General features: G+C 35.7%; 1 protein-coding gene across 4 annotated transcripts in view; it reads right to left on the bottom strand.

Moving 5' to 3' along the window:
• LOC144967331 (uncharacterized) overlaps positions 1 to 12500 on the bottom strand; it is a 33671-nt gene that overhangs the window by 5072 nt on the left and 16099 nt on the right. Inside the window, exon 1 of one of the 4 annotated variants that reach the window (XM_078904424.1) lies at positions 2144 to 2350. The exons of the other annotated variants lie outside the window; for them this stretch is intronic. The gene's annotated coding sequence lies outside the window, so the exon portion shown is untranslated. Of the gene's footprint in view, positions 1 to 2143; positions 2351 to 12500 lie in introns of those variants that run through there. 4 annotated transcript variants of the gene reach the window in all.

Genomic DNA, 12500 nt, shown 5'->3' on the forward strand with positions numbered 1-12500 from the left:
CAGCAACACGTAACATGTAGAATGAGACATGAAGTCTGTTAGGCGAAAATACATACTAATAGCCTTTGAAAGAGTTAACAGTCGTACTCTGGAAAGATAAGTATTTAAAATTTGGACAGAAAAATCGTCCTTCAAATACCGATCGATTTAAATGACCCTCATCTTGGCAAAAACTCTCAAACCTGGAACTTCGCGAAGGGGGAGGATATGAAGAGAAAGGGGGGGAGGAGGAGGAGGAGGAGGAGGAGGAGGAGGAGGAGGAGGAGGAGGAAGAAGAAGAAGAAGAAGAAGAAGAGAAGAAGAAGAAGAAGAAGAAGAAGAAGAAGAAGAAGATGAAGAAGAAGAAGAAGAAGAAGACGACGATGACGAGGAGGAAGAGGAGGAGGAAGGAGAAAGAAATAAACAAGTGGCTCAATTTCTTCGGGTGTAAATTTGTCACTTTTTAAAAATATATATTTTTGATTCGATAATATACCTATACTATAATCTAACTGCAATTATTTACGTTCTGTTACCCGTTTATCATTATTATTATCATTATTATTATTATCATTATTATTATTATTATTATTATTATTATTATTATTATTATTATTATTATTATTATTATTATTATTATTTTATTTTTTATTATTATTATTATTATTATCCGATTATTATAACATCAATGGTGAAGATGATGATAATAATGATGGCGAAGGAAAAGGGTAGGAAGAGATGGAGGAGGAAGAGTAGGAAGAAAAAGAAGAAGACGACGACGACGACGAGTCTAAGAAGAACGTGTTTGTAAGAGAGGAAGAATAAAGACATTAATCATACCTGCCTACCAATACGAAAATTTCGTAATATTACGATTTTTAAATATTTTTTTTTTTGGATTCTAAACGGAGATCTATATATAAAGATCTTTGATTTTATCAAACATCGTGGATACGATATTCTGGTGCCAGAGCTAGTATATATAATGGAGTTAATATCATTACCTTGTTGAGGACAAAAAGGTAATTTTCTAAGGTAGTTATAATGTCTATACTTGTTAACCTCTAAAAACTACGAATTTTCCCAAGTTTAACTAGGCAGGTCTCCATTATTGGAAGTGTTGGATGGGGTGCGGACCGTAGGACCGACCTATGAACAATGTGGACAAGGCGTCGAATCAAGAATTACGTGAAACCCGGCTCGAAGGTGGGTCAGGTGTAAGTTAAGAGTGTGTAGGTGGGGGGGGGGGGGGGGAAGTATAAGGTGGCGTATGAGCAAGGTGGGAAATCGAAGCTGTTTTGCACTGCGTTGGTACAGAGAGTATTGTTTCCCTCGATATTTGCGAGTAGTATGTGTTGTATGGTAGGGAATCAGGGCAGGATTAAATTATGTAGATGGTAAGGGTTAGGGCGGGTCTTATCGGCAAGTGGCATTGGTCTGGGTATTATTATTTATATTATACTTATAGTAAGGAGTATGATATGGCGGGGTTGGGGGGGGGGGGTACAGTGACAGGCATTGTATAGAATACTAGATTGGTGGTAGATAGGATGACAGAATCTACGATTAATATATAAATGAATAGTTGTATGATGACAGAGTAGATAGATGTGTTGATGATAGAAGATAGAGGATAGATAATAGTAGATAGATAGATGGATAGATTAGATGATGTAGATAGATAGATAGTAGATAGTAGGTAGGTATATATTTATATTATATTATAGTAAGGAGAGTAGATATGCAGGTGGTAGTAGATAGGAAGGTAGATAGACAGATATAGATAATAGATAATAGATAGATAGTATAGATAGATTGATAGATACGAAGATTAGAGTATAGTAGAAAGATAGTTGATATAGACAGGTAGATAGATAGATAGATAGATAGATAGATAGATAGATAGATAGATAGATAGATAGATAGATAGATAGATAGATAGATAGATAGATAGATAGATAGATAGATAATTGGATGAATTGATGGATGGATGGATGAAATCAACGTTATAAAAATAGGTGAACAGAGTAGTATTATTATTATTATCATTATTATTATCATTGAAAGGAAAGTTGGGTGCAGACGTATGCATATTAAAACATTTAAAAGTATATAGAATGAAATATGAAAAAGAAAATGACGTAGCATGTAATAACCACGTTACCGTAGCTAAACCTTGTCTCAATGAAAACAATATCCCGATTAACGAAATATTTATGTTGCACATAGAACAATAATAGTCACGTGTAATCAACAATGTTATAATGCAGGTGGACAAGGCAATCAATACGATCTATACTGTACTATGGTACTAAATAACAGCCACAGTAGCGATTATATTGATTCGTTTCATGCGATGGGTAAGCCCTGGCGCATTGATGATGTCAGTTTGGACGACTTATAGATGTGCTGGGAGTGGGGAGGTACTCGCTGTTTGGTTAGGAGAAGAAAATGTGGCACAGCCAATTTTGTGACACGGTAAGACGAATAGATAATCTATCTGTCATATGTTGACGAAACACTTTTTTTAATACAACAAGGGGAACCTTTGCTTCATAATAATATGTATATATCGATAGATGAATGAACCCAAACTATAGCTGAATGAATGCAAACTTGCTGCGTAAAACCGATAGAGGAATAAACCTAAACGAAAGTGAATGAACGGCGCACTTGGTGCGTAAAACCGTATAGATGAATGAACCTAAACGAAAGTGAATGGAGGCAAACTTGGGAAGTAAAACCGATAGATGAATGAACCTAAACAAAGGGAATGAAGGCAAACTTGGGAAGTAAAACCGATAGATGAATGAACCTAAACAAAGTGAATGAAGGCAAACTTGGGAAGTAAAACCGATAGATGAATGAACCTAAACGAAAGTGAATGGAGGCAAACTTGGGAAGTAAAACCGATAGATGAATGAACCTAAACGAAAATGAATGAAGGCAAACTTGGGAAGTAAAACCGATAGATGAATGAACCTAAACGAAAGTGAATGAAGGCAAACTTGGGAAGTACCTAAACGAAAGTGAATGAAGGCAAACTTGGTACGTGAAACCGATAGATGAATGAACCCAAACTGTTAAAACAGATCGGTAGATGAATATGAAACCTAAATTTGTTTAAAAGCATACATCGATAGAAGAATGAACCCAGATTTGTTAAAACAATATATATATCGATAGGTGAATGAGCCTAAACCTGATAAAACACATATCGATATATAAATGAATCCAAACTTGTTTAAAGCATATGTCGATAGATGAATGAACTTATACTTGTTAAAAAATATATCGATAGATGAATGAACTTAAATTTGTTAAAACATATGTCGATAAGTGAATGAACCCAAACTTGTTAAAACATATTATATCGATGGATGAATGAACCCAAACTTGTTAAAACATAGATCGATAGATGAATGAACTCAAGCTCACAACATGCATCGATAGATGAATGAACCTAAACTTGTTACAACCAGTCAGTCAAAATGAACAAGTCGTTATATTTAAAAATGTTGTGTGGTGTATTAGATACAGCTTCCGATTCATTTTGACCAAGTTCAAACCTTAGTCAAGATCTTTTTCGGATCTGTTTCTTTCAAACCAGTGTCCACTCCTTAATTTTTCACGTCGATATAAATTTTTCAAAGATAAAAATGTAGATACTGGATTTCAATGTAATCATCCGCGTTCTCTTGTGTTCAATTTTTGTGTTGTGCGATACAAGCTAGGTTTCACAGCGTAAAACGCGTACCATTCTGAATTAATAAATCGTCTCAAAGATTGGGTAACCTCTGTGGTGAAATAAAAGGACGTCTTACTTGTAATCAGGAGGTCTGCGGTTCGATTCACAGTCGACGCAGGCTGATTTTTTTTCCTTGTATTTTTCTTTTTTCCTTTGTCTGACACTGTTTCATAAACACTTTTTCAGATCTTTAGCCCTCATCAAGGAGTCTTCGCGATCTTCGTTGGGAAAGATTCTTTATGCATTTTCATATTTTCATTTTCATCGTTCTGTTAGATAAGGCATAGAATTCGGTGGTGACGTATTGACAAGGCCGCTATGGTTTAGTACAGCTTCTAACAGGCTGCAGCAGAAAGCACACCGTTGGATCTGCATGCGATTCTCTCATTAAGCTTGATTATGATATTGACGCTGTGTGTTTATCCTAAGTACTCACAAAGCAAAACACATCCGCCAGCTTGATATAACATACCAACACACAAAACTATGTGTAACCTGGAGCGCTTATATTCTGATTGATAGAAATTAGTGAGAACTACTCATAAAAATGGCTGGCTAAAAACAATAACAAAGAGCTGAGTGACGTCAATTTCGTTCTTTCTTTAGCATGCGGATGGTGTCATTTAGGGATAGTCATAAAACTCATACGGCCAGATTTATACGTTAAACGGGTAGAAACGTGAACATATATGCAGGCCTGACATCCGAACCCACATGTGGGCATAGTTTAACATAGTTGTAATTGACAATATTTTGCGTTATTTTTTTTTTTTTTAGTGGGTTATCAGACCTGCAAATAAGTGCACGTCGGGTAGAAACAATCAATTGCTATCCAGCGGATAGGAAGCTAGTCTATGACAAATAACTCTCTTCCAATTCTAACCGACCCAGCGAACCAGTGAATTGGCGAATGGACAAAAGGTTAGGAAAATACATCAAATGACATAATATAAGATTACATGAATTTGGTCGTGAATGAAAGTTGGGATAGCAAAATTTGAAAACACGACTAAAATTAAGGAATATATCCTCTAGTCGGGTATCTGGGGGGGGGGGGGTGGTTCCTATTTGACAATGGGCATGATCTATATTACATTTCCATGTCTCCCATAGTGGGCAGGGAGGTACTTGCTATGTCTTCTATCACTCTGTGTCTGTTTTCCAATTGCTTTCTGTCTTTGTCTTGGAATGAGATAACTTGGTTTTGACCTGACCCTGGCCGGAGTCCTTGGATGGGAGGGAAACAGTCAAATGTATAGTTATAGTTTTGGGAGATGATATTTTTTTTTCTTGTAAATCATCTCTCTTGTTATGTACTGTTATTTTTTAAAACCGTAAAACCCTTAAAAACAAAAAGAAGCAACATTTCCATATGCTCGAGGTCATTGGTCACATTGCAAAGTGTGCTCAAAATGACCCACATAGTGAAACGTGTTCACAGTTTGAGAAATATCCAACGTCACAATTGGTCATTTTGCTCAGCATGACTCATGCGTATGTTTACAACTTTCATAAACGAATCAGAGTGTTTCAATAAACTGAGAAATGCCCAATCGTCGTACAGCAACAAATCATGTGATCAATGACTAGGTTGGACGAAAACATGACTATAGATCGCTACCATTAAGCTAGGTTTAGGATTATTCTACGTCCAAAATACATGTGGAACTTAAACCCTGTGGAACGTAACCCTTATTCATTCTTAATTGTATTTGACTAAAGCTTACATAAAATTATCCCGAGCGGGGCGAATCGCAGCATATAGATAGAATGAAGTTGACTTCATTCGGGTCTTTATTATTGTTTTTTTTTTGCCATCCACGATTATGAGTAATTCTCACTTAACTGCATTATCCAGATTATAAAAATTCATGGTTAGACAGAGTTTCGTGTGTTGGTCCATTATACTTCCGGATGGCAATGTTGTAAGCTTCTAAGCCAAGCGCATTCTATCTATAAATCTTCAATTTTCGACAAGAAGACTGTCCGTCCATCCGTATGTATGATTTTTTTTTATGAAGTGGAGTGTCACTTAAAATCTGGTTTATGAGTAAAGTATTTATATATGTTTGATTTGTTTTTGTATTTGTTCTTTTTTGTTTGTTTTGTTTTGTGTTTTGCTATTTGTTTTTCTTTTTGTTTTTTGTTGTTTTTTTTTGTTTTTTTTGTATTTGGGCGGGGGGTTGTTGTTTTTTTGTGTTTGTTTGTTTATTTGTTTGGGGGGAGTTTGTTTGGTTGTTTGTTTGTTTTTTGTTTTTTGTTTGTTTTTGTTTTTTTTTTGTTTTTTTTTTTTGTTTTTTGTTTTTTGTGTGTATGTGTGTGTTTTTTTATTGGCTGAAGAACGGTTTTGAACCCAAAAGCGTTCCGTCTTTTGTATTTTGTTCTCTTTTGAAGCTGTTATATTAATTCTTTGTCACTTTTTTACAGTCCACAGCTCTTAGCAGCTTAATACCATAAGTAGAGAGAGAAGTATTTAAAAAGTCAGGTAACACTCGGCAAAGTTCGCTGCCTTTTGTAACGGGTCATCGCTCGGGCCACAAGCAGCGCGTTAAAACAGATTACGTAAATGGTAAATGCCGCATGTCACTGACTGACGAACTCTAAAAAGAAAAAACAAACAAACAAAAACCAAAAAAACCCACGTACTTAACATTTTGATCATAAAATCTTTTCCTTTAAATATCGATTGATTAAAACGATCCCTACCTTGGTCAAAAGAAGGAGAAAAAACTCAAATCTGGGATTTCGAAAATTCCCCGTTTAAGAGTTTTTGACAAGGTGAGGATTATGTTAATCAATCGATATAATTTGAAGGACGAGCTTTCTGACTAAAATTTTTGATACGTGCTTTCTTTTTCAGAGTTCGAATTCGCCATGACATAGTTCAAGATTGTTAGCTGTCCACAATCTAATTTAAAGTCCAACCTGTGAGGATAGGCGCTAGTGAAATGAACTGCCGGGGGGGGGGGGGGGGTAAAATAAAATAATAATAATAATAATAATAATAATAATAATAATAATAATAATAATAATAATAATAATAATAATAATAATAATAATAATAACAAAGCACTGTGACTGAAATCCTTCATTGCATAAGATGGTTATGCGACTATTTGCAGTGACGTGCATTCAAGGGCTAGGAATGCGGCAACTCGGAAAACCAATACAGATAATAACCTACTGAACCGGTTCCGGCTATGTAGTAATAATATAATATTATTATGACTAAAGGCGGTGCCTTCTATGGAAGTCAGCACGGTCAATGACCGTATGTACAGTGTTTTGTTGTTGTTGTTTTTTTTTTTATCATGACATATTTCAGGTTTGAATAACTCCAAAGCTATCAAACGGTTTTTTGAAACATGTGTAAAATTTATTCAAGTTTTGATTGATATAAGTTTTAACACTGTGCGCCCTTTGGTAGCTGAGCTATAACGTCATCAATACAAAAGGGTAGTTATGATATAAATCGTAATTTATTTTAGCTTTGTGCGACATGGTTCCCGAAAGTTTATTTCATTTTACATGGTCAATCTAAAGTTATCAACTTGGAACATTGACTTGACACTGTGAAACTCTTGTCTTTTGTACAATATGGACAAACCAAACCCTTTTTTTTTAGCTTGGGCGACCGAAGAGTTTCTGGAATGACAGAATTTATGAAGGACAACAGAATTAAAGAAGCTGATATACAGAGAAGTGGTAAGACCTGGAATGAGATTTTTTAAAAAGTTAGCTCAGGATAGAGAAGGATGGAAACTGTTTGTGGCCTATAACCTGACCCAGGATGAAAAAGGCAATGATGATGATGATAATATGATGTCATCACTGATTGTACTGATGATTACGATAGCATTTTAAGAGAAACCACTTGCTCTGTCACATTACTCATGCTGCAAAAGATGTGGGACCAACTGGAGAGAATCTTGAGGCTTGTCATTCAAAATGGTGGTGATCACGCGGAGCTTTAAATTGGACGATTGAGCAAACACACAATCACAAGTAAGATATCAGAAGAAAAAAAAACTTTAATAAATTTGGATAAATATGTTGAACGTCAAATTGATGTCGTTGGATCTAGCTGTTCTTAAGTTATTCAAACCTGAAATGTGTCAGTGATTAAAAACAAACACAATGCAAATTACGATTTATTTCAAAATTACCCTTTTCTACTCGTTACGTCATAACCCAGCTACCAAAGGGCACATTGTTTAAACTGTTATCAATCCAAACTTGACTCAATTCTGCACCTATGGCAAAAACCGTTTGATTATATTTTTTATAGCTTTGGATTTATTCAAACCCGAAATGTGTAAATAGAATTTTTTGAAAAGCACACTGTGTAACAGTGTACAAAAGTTCATTTATTTTTTTTACTTCAATGTTGTCTTTGGTCATGATACTCATTACGCCACTTATTCGTGTGTAAATTAGAAGTAAAGAATTTCGGATATTGGAGGCAATTTGTGATTTTAACAAAAGGATGTCTAATAAATATAGTTTAGCTTTTAATAGGCAACAATGATGTGATGATAAGATACTGGTTCCAATCTCCTTGGTAGTGTGGAAACCAGTCCTCCGGAAGACTGGATCCACAATATATTGTGCAACTGATCTTCTGGTTTTAGAGTGGTGGCTTCTTATTTTTTCGTCCAAACAAATATGCTGGTCGTCAATAAAGATCATCCATCCTCGGTCTTTCCTCCAAGTAATCACAATAAATAAATAAAACAACATAAAATTCCCTTTATTCATCCCAAAGGGGGAAATTTGCCTCTAGGGTCTATTCCAAGGGAAGACTGGAATAACCCAGGCGTGCCGCAAATTTAGCCATTACTCAAGACGAGTGATCGAACTCGGCACCTTTCGGATACGAAGCAAAGACCGTACCGTGAAGCCACGCTGCCCTCATAAGAATCTACCTATATTATTTATCCTGCTACTAAAATAGCTATGCCGGCTTATTTATCATTCCACATGTCGACTTACCTATTCATTGTTTATACATTGTCTGGAGGACGGATTATACACACTTCAAAGAAGTTTTTGAACCGGAAGAGAGGAAAGTTTGGCGTAACGATTTCTGCTTCCCACTGAAATTAAAATTTGGTGAAACACGACTTTCTTGGAGAATAGATAATATAGATAGTATGCGCTTGGCAAAGATGCTCATAACATTGCCATCCGGAAGTATAACGGACCAACACATAAAACTGTGTGTATCCATGAACGTTTATAGTCAGGTTAATACAGTTCAGTAAGCATTACTCATAAACGCGGATGGCAAAAAACAATAACAAAGACCTGAGTGACGTCATCTTCGAACTATTTATAATAATATAGAGCATTGGGCACGAAGAAAAACGTACTGACCTGCCTACAACTGCGAAAAATTCGTTAAAATTACGAAATTTTGGCTCCAATTTCAGAATTTCTTGAGCATTTCGACGTCATTAAAAATTATTGAAAATGATAGTTGATGCCAAAGTTCACAATTTTACGGATTTTGAAGTGTTATTAAATCATTCTGAGGAAGATAAATTGTTGATCTATAAAGCTAAATATAGCAACTTCTATTCTTATTTCCTAGAAATTACGAATGTTTATATATTTCAAGTTTTTTTTAATAAGCTTTTTTATAGCACAATATCAACTTATCGTGCTCAAAGCGCTTTACAAGGGGTCCCTGGCCAACAGCAACATTTAACATCTAGTACGGGACATGACGCCAGTTAGGCGACATGACATTTTTTTTTCGGACAGAGACAACGCTGTTAACGGCCATGTACTGATTTTACACCTGAGTACGGTGAGAGAGTGTGAGTAAAGAGCCTTCTCCAAGGACTCAACTATGCACCGAGCGAGGTTCGAGCCCAGGACCTTCCAATCCGAAAGCGAGTGTCATACCACTAGACCACTTAGCCCAACAAGTAGGCAGGTCTGTATGTGTATTCAAGAGGGGTGGCATTTTGTATTTTGAGGCTTTCATTTTGTATTTTGAGGCTTTCATTTTGTATTTTGAGGCTTTCATTTTGTATTTTGAGGCTTTCATTTTGTATTTTGAGGCTTTCATTTTGTATTTTGAGGCTTTCATTTATGCTCAATACGTGCCATAATTGCGACCAATACCTTTTATGTAGTGGGAAGTTTTCAAGTGTGAATAACTTCTTGCTTCATTTTGTTCGTTTTGGGGCAGACGAGTTTACAGCAATAATCAAACAGGTCATGTTTTTGATTTTAACAAGACAGGCGGGAATCTGAGGTTCGATTTTAATTAGATACATAACATCGATATTAAAGCCTGTGCAGTAGCTATGTTTACAAATCACTGTCATGTCATTTTTATTTATCTTTTACATTATGACGACTGTCCGAGAGGAGTGGTTATCTAAGTGTCTATTAATTTGACTAGCCAGTATGTTCTGAAGACAGCAGCTCTTACAATGACATTGCTGTCCGTGAATCGACTAAATCGTAACTAAGACACACGAATAACAAAAATAATTATTTAACCAGTTAATTGCCGTACTCTAGAAAAACACGCATTAAAAAATCTGGCCAGAAAACTGGTCCTTCAAATATCGATTGATTTAAATGACCCTCATCTTGGAAAAAAAATCTCAAATCTGAGACTTTGAAAAGTCCCAGGTTTGAGAGGTATTTTCCAAGATGAGGGTCGTTTAAATCAATCGATATTTGTAGGAAGAGTTTTCTGGCTAAATTTTTAAAATATTTGTTTTTCCAGAGTATGACAGTTAACTGGTTAAACAGTATCGATACACACACACACATAACCGAGAGCTACGCTATTCAAACTGATAAAGATGACATGATTTCAAGCTGTTCCAAGCCATGTGTGAAAAGAATAAAATACAACGTGATATCAATCGATAAAGTGGGTGGAAGCTATTTTGAAATATTTACCGATATGGACGAGATACGCCTTAACCATTCAAAACCAATTCAAGTTTTAATCTTTTCATCGGAGTGCAGACTGGAGTAATAAAAGGTCTCAAATTGTGAACAACAAAATCATGTCTATTCAGTCTTCAACTCGTCGATATATAAAACAAGCTCGCGGAAACATAAATAAAAAGTTAAACATTCACTGACATGCATACACACCAGGGCCTTGATATACGCACACAACCACATACACGCGCGCGTGCGCACAAACCTTACACATGAACAAGACAAGCAAGGAAATTATATTCAATTTTTAAAATGGAAATGTTGAATATCATCATGTCTAAATTGAAAGAAAGCAAGTGGTTCCGGCTTACTCAAGAAATTTCTAGCCACGGTTTTTATCATATACCATATCATATCATATAAGATCATATAATATCATATCATATATGCATATCATATCATATCAAACAGTTGAAGTAATAAAAGTTAAACAATTATCAATCAATGTGTGACGGTAATAAGGCTTTAAAATGGACCAAGGTTTAAATGCCATTGAAAAATTAGTAACAATATATTACAAAATGAATACTCTTTGAAATAAAAATATTAAAAAGGGAGAAATAGATAAAACATTGAAGAAGAAAATATAATAAATAAATAAAAGCAACAACAAAAAATCCATCCATTCTTATTATTGACATATTCTGAGTGCTCAGTCGTATATTATTGTGTGTTTCAAAGGGAAAATTGTGATTATATCTAGATTTTAAATAATAATAATATAAAGCGCCTGAAGACCTTGAATAAATGATTAAAACAAATAATCATTTCGCGACGTTGGTAATGTGGTTAATTAACCTTTCAGACAGAAAAAATCTAGGCAGATCACACGCAGAGCGTAACTAGACTAATGTCGTTCTTGATTAAATATATAAAAACAACATATTTTTCGCTCGTATTCCTTAGCGTCCTTTTTTATTTTATTCTTTTTTTTTTAAGGGAGGCCTTCCGCACTTTCATTGAGCTAAGTTAAGGGAACAACAAGAGATGAAGTGAGTAGAAAAGTGCCGGAAGACAATAGAGAATAAAAATTTTCGCGGCGGTGGTGGGGTTTGCCAGGCGGAGTTGTCGTACCAATAAGATCGCAGGTTCAAACCCCACCACCGCCGCGAAAATTTGTATTCTCTATTGTCTTCTGGCACTTTTCTACTCACTTCATCTCTTGTTGTTACCAACATAAGTGCCTGCTCCACTCACTTTTCTGAATTAAAAAATTCACCCCATATACCGGAGCATACTCAATGTCTCAATCGTTTCTATGTTATGTTTGTGTTGAGAATATTGGCTATTAAGCTTAACTGCTGGTCAAGTAACTTCGCGATGGTTCTGTGGCGAGCGAACCGGCGGTCTCCAGAAGTGGGTGAGAGAGAGCTCTAGAAATGACCTGGGTTTGATACGAATATTTTTGTATTCGTGGATAGCTCACGCGGTAGAGCCACGCTCTCACCTGCCAGGCGGAGTTGTCGTACCAATAAGGTCGCAGGTTCAAACCCCACCACCGCCGCTCAATTGTCTTCTGGCACTTTTCTACTCACTTCATCTCTTGTTGTTACCAACATAAGTGCCTGCTCCACTCACTTTTCTGAATTAAGTAAAGGGAAACGCCCAGAGACAAAACTGGAAGGGGGATTTGAAACCATCAACAAATGTGATGATGACTTCCGAACCTGGATTGATACCTTGAACATAGAAGTGTAGCCGAACGATACTACTACTAGTTAAGGGAAACAACCCAAGGGCAATTTTACACTTTTACCATGCAATCAGTCAAGGTTTGTTCGACAGCTTTTTAAAATAA

Source organism: Berghia stephanieae, chromosome 3 (assembly GCF_034508935.2).
Source record: "Berghia stephanieae isolate SIO BIC M18660-M18661 chromosome 3, UCSD_Bste_1.3, whole genome shotgun sequence".
Classification (NCBI taxonomy): Eukaryota; Metazoa; Mollusca; class Gastropoda; order Nudibranchia; family Aeolidiidae; genus Berghia; species Berghia stephanieae.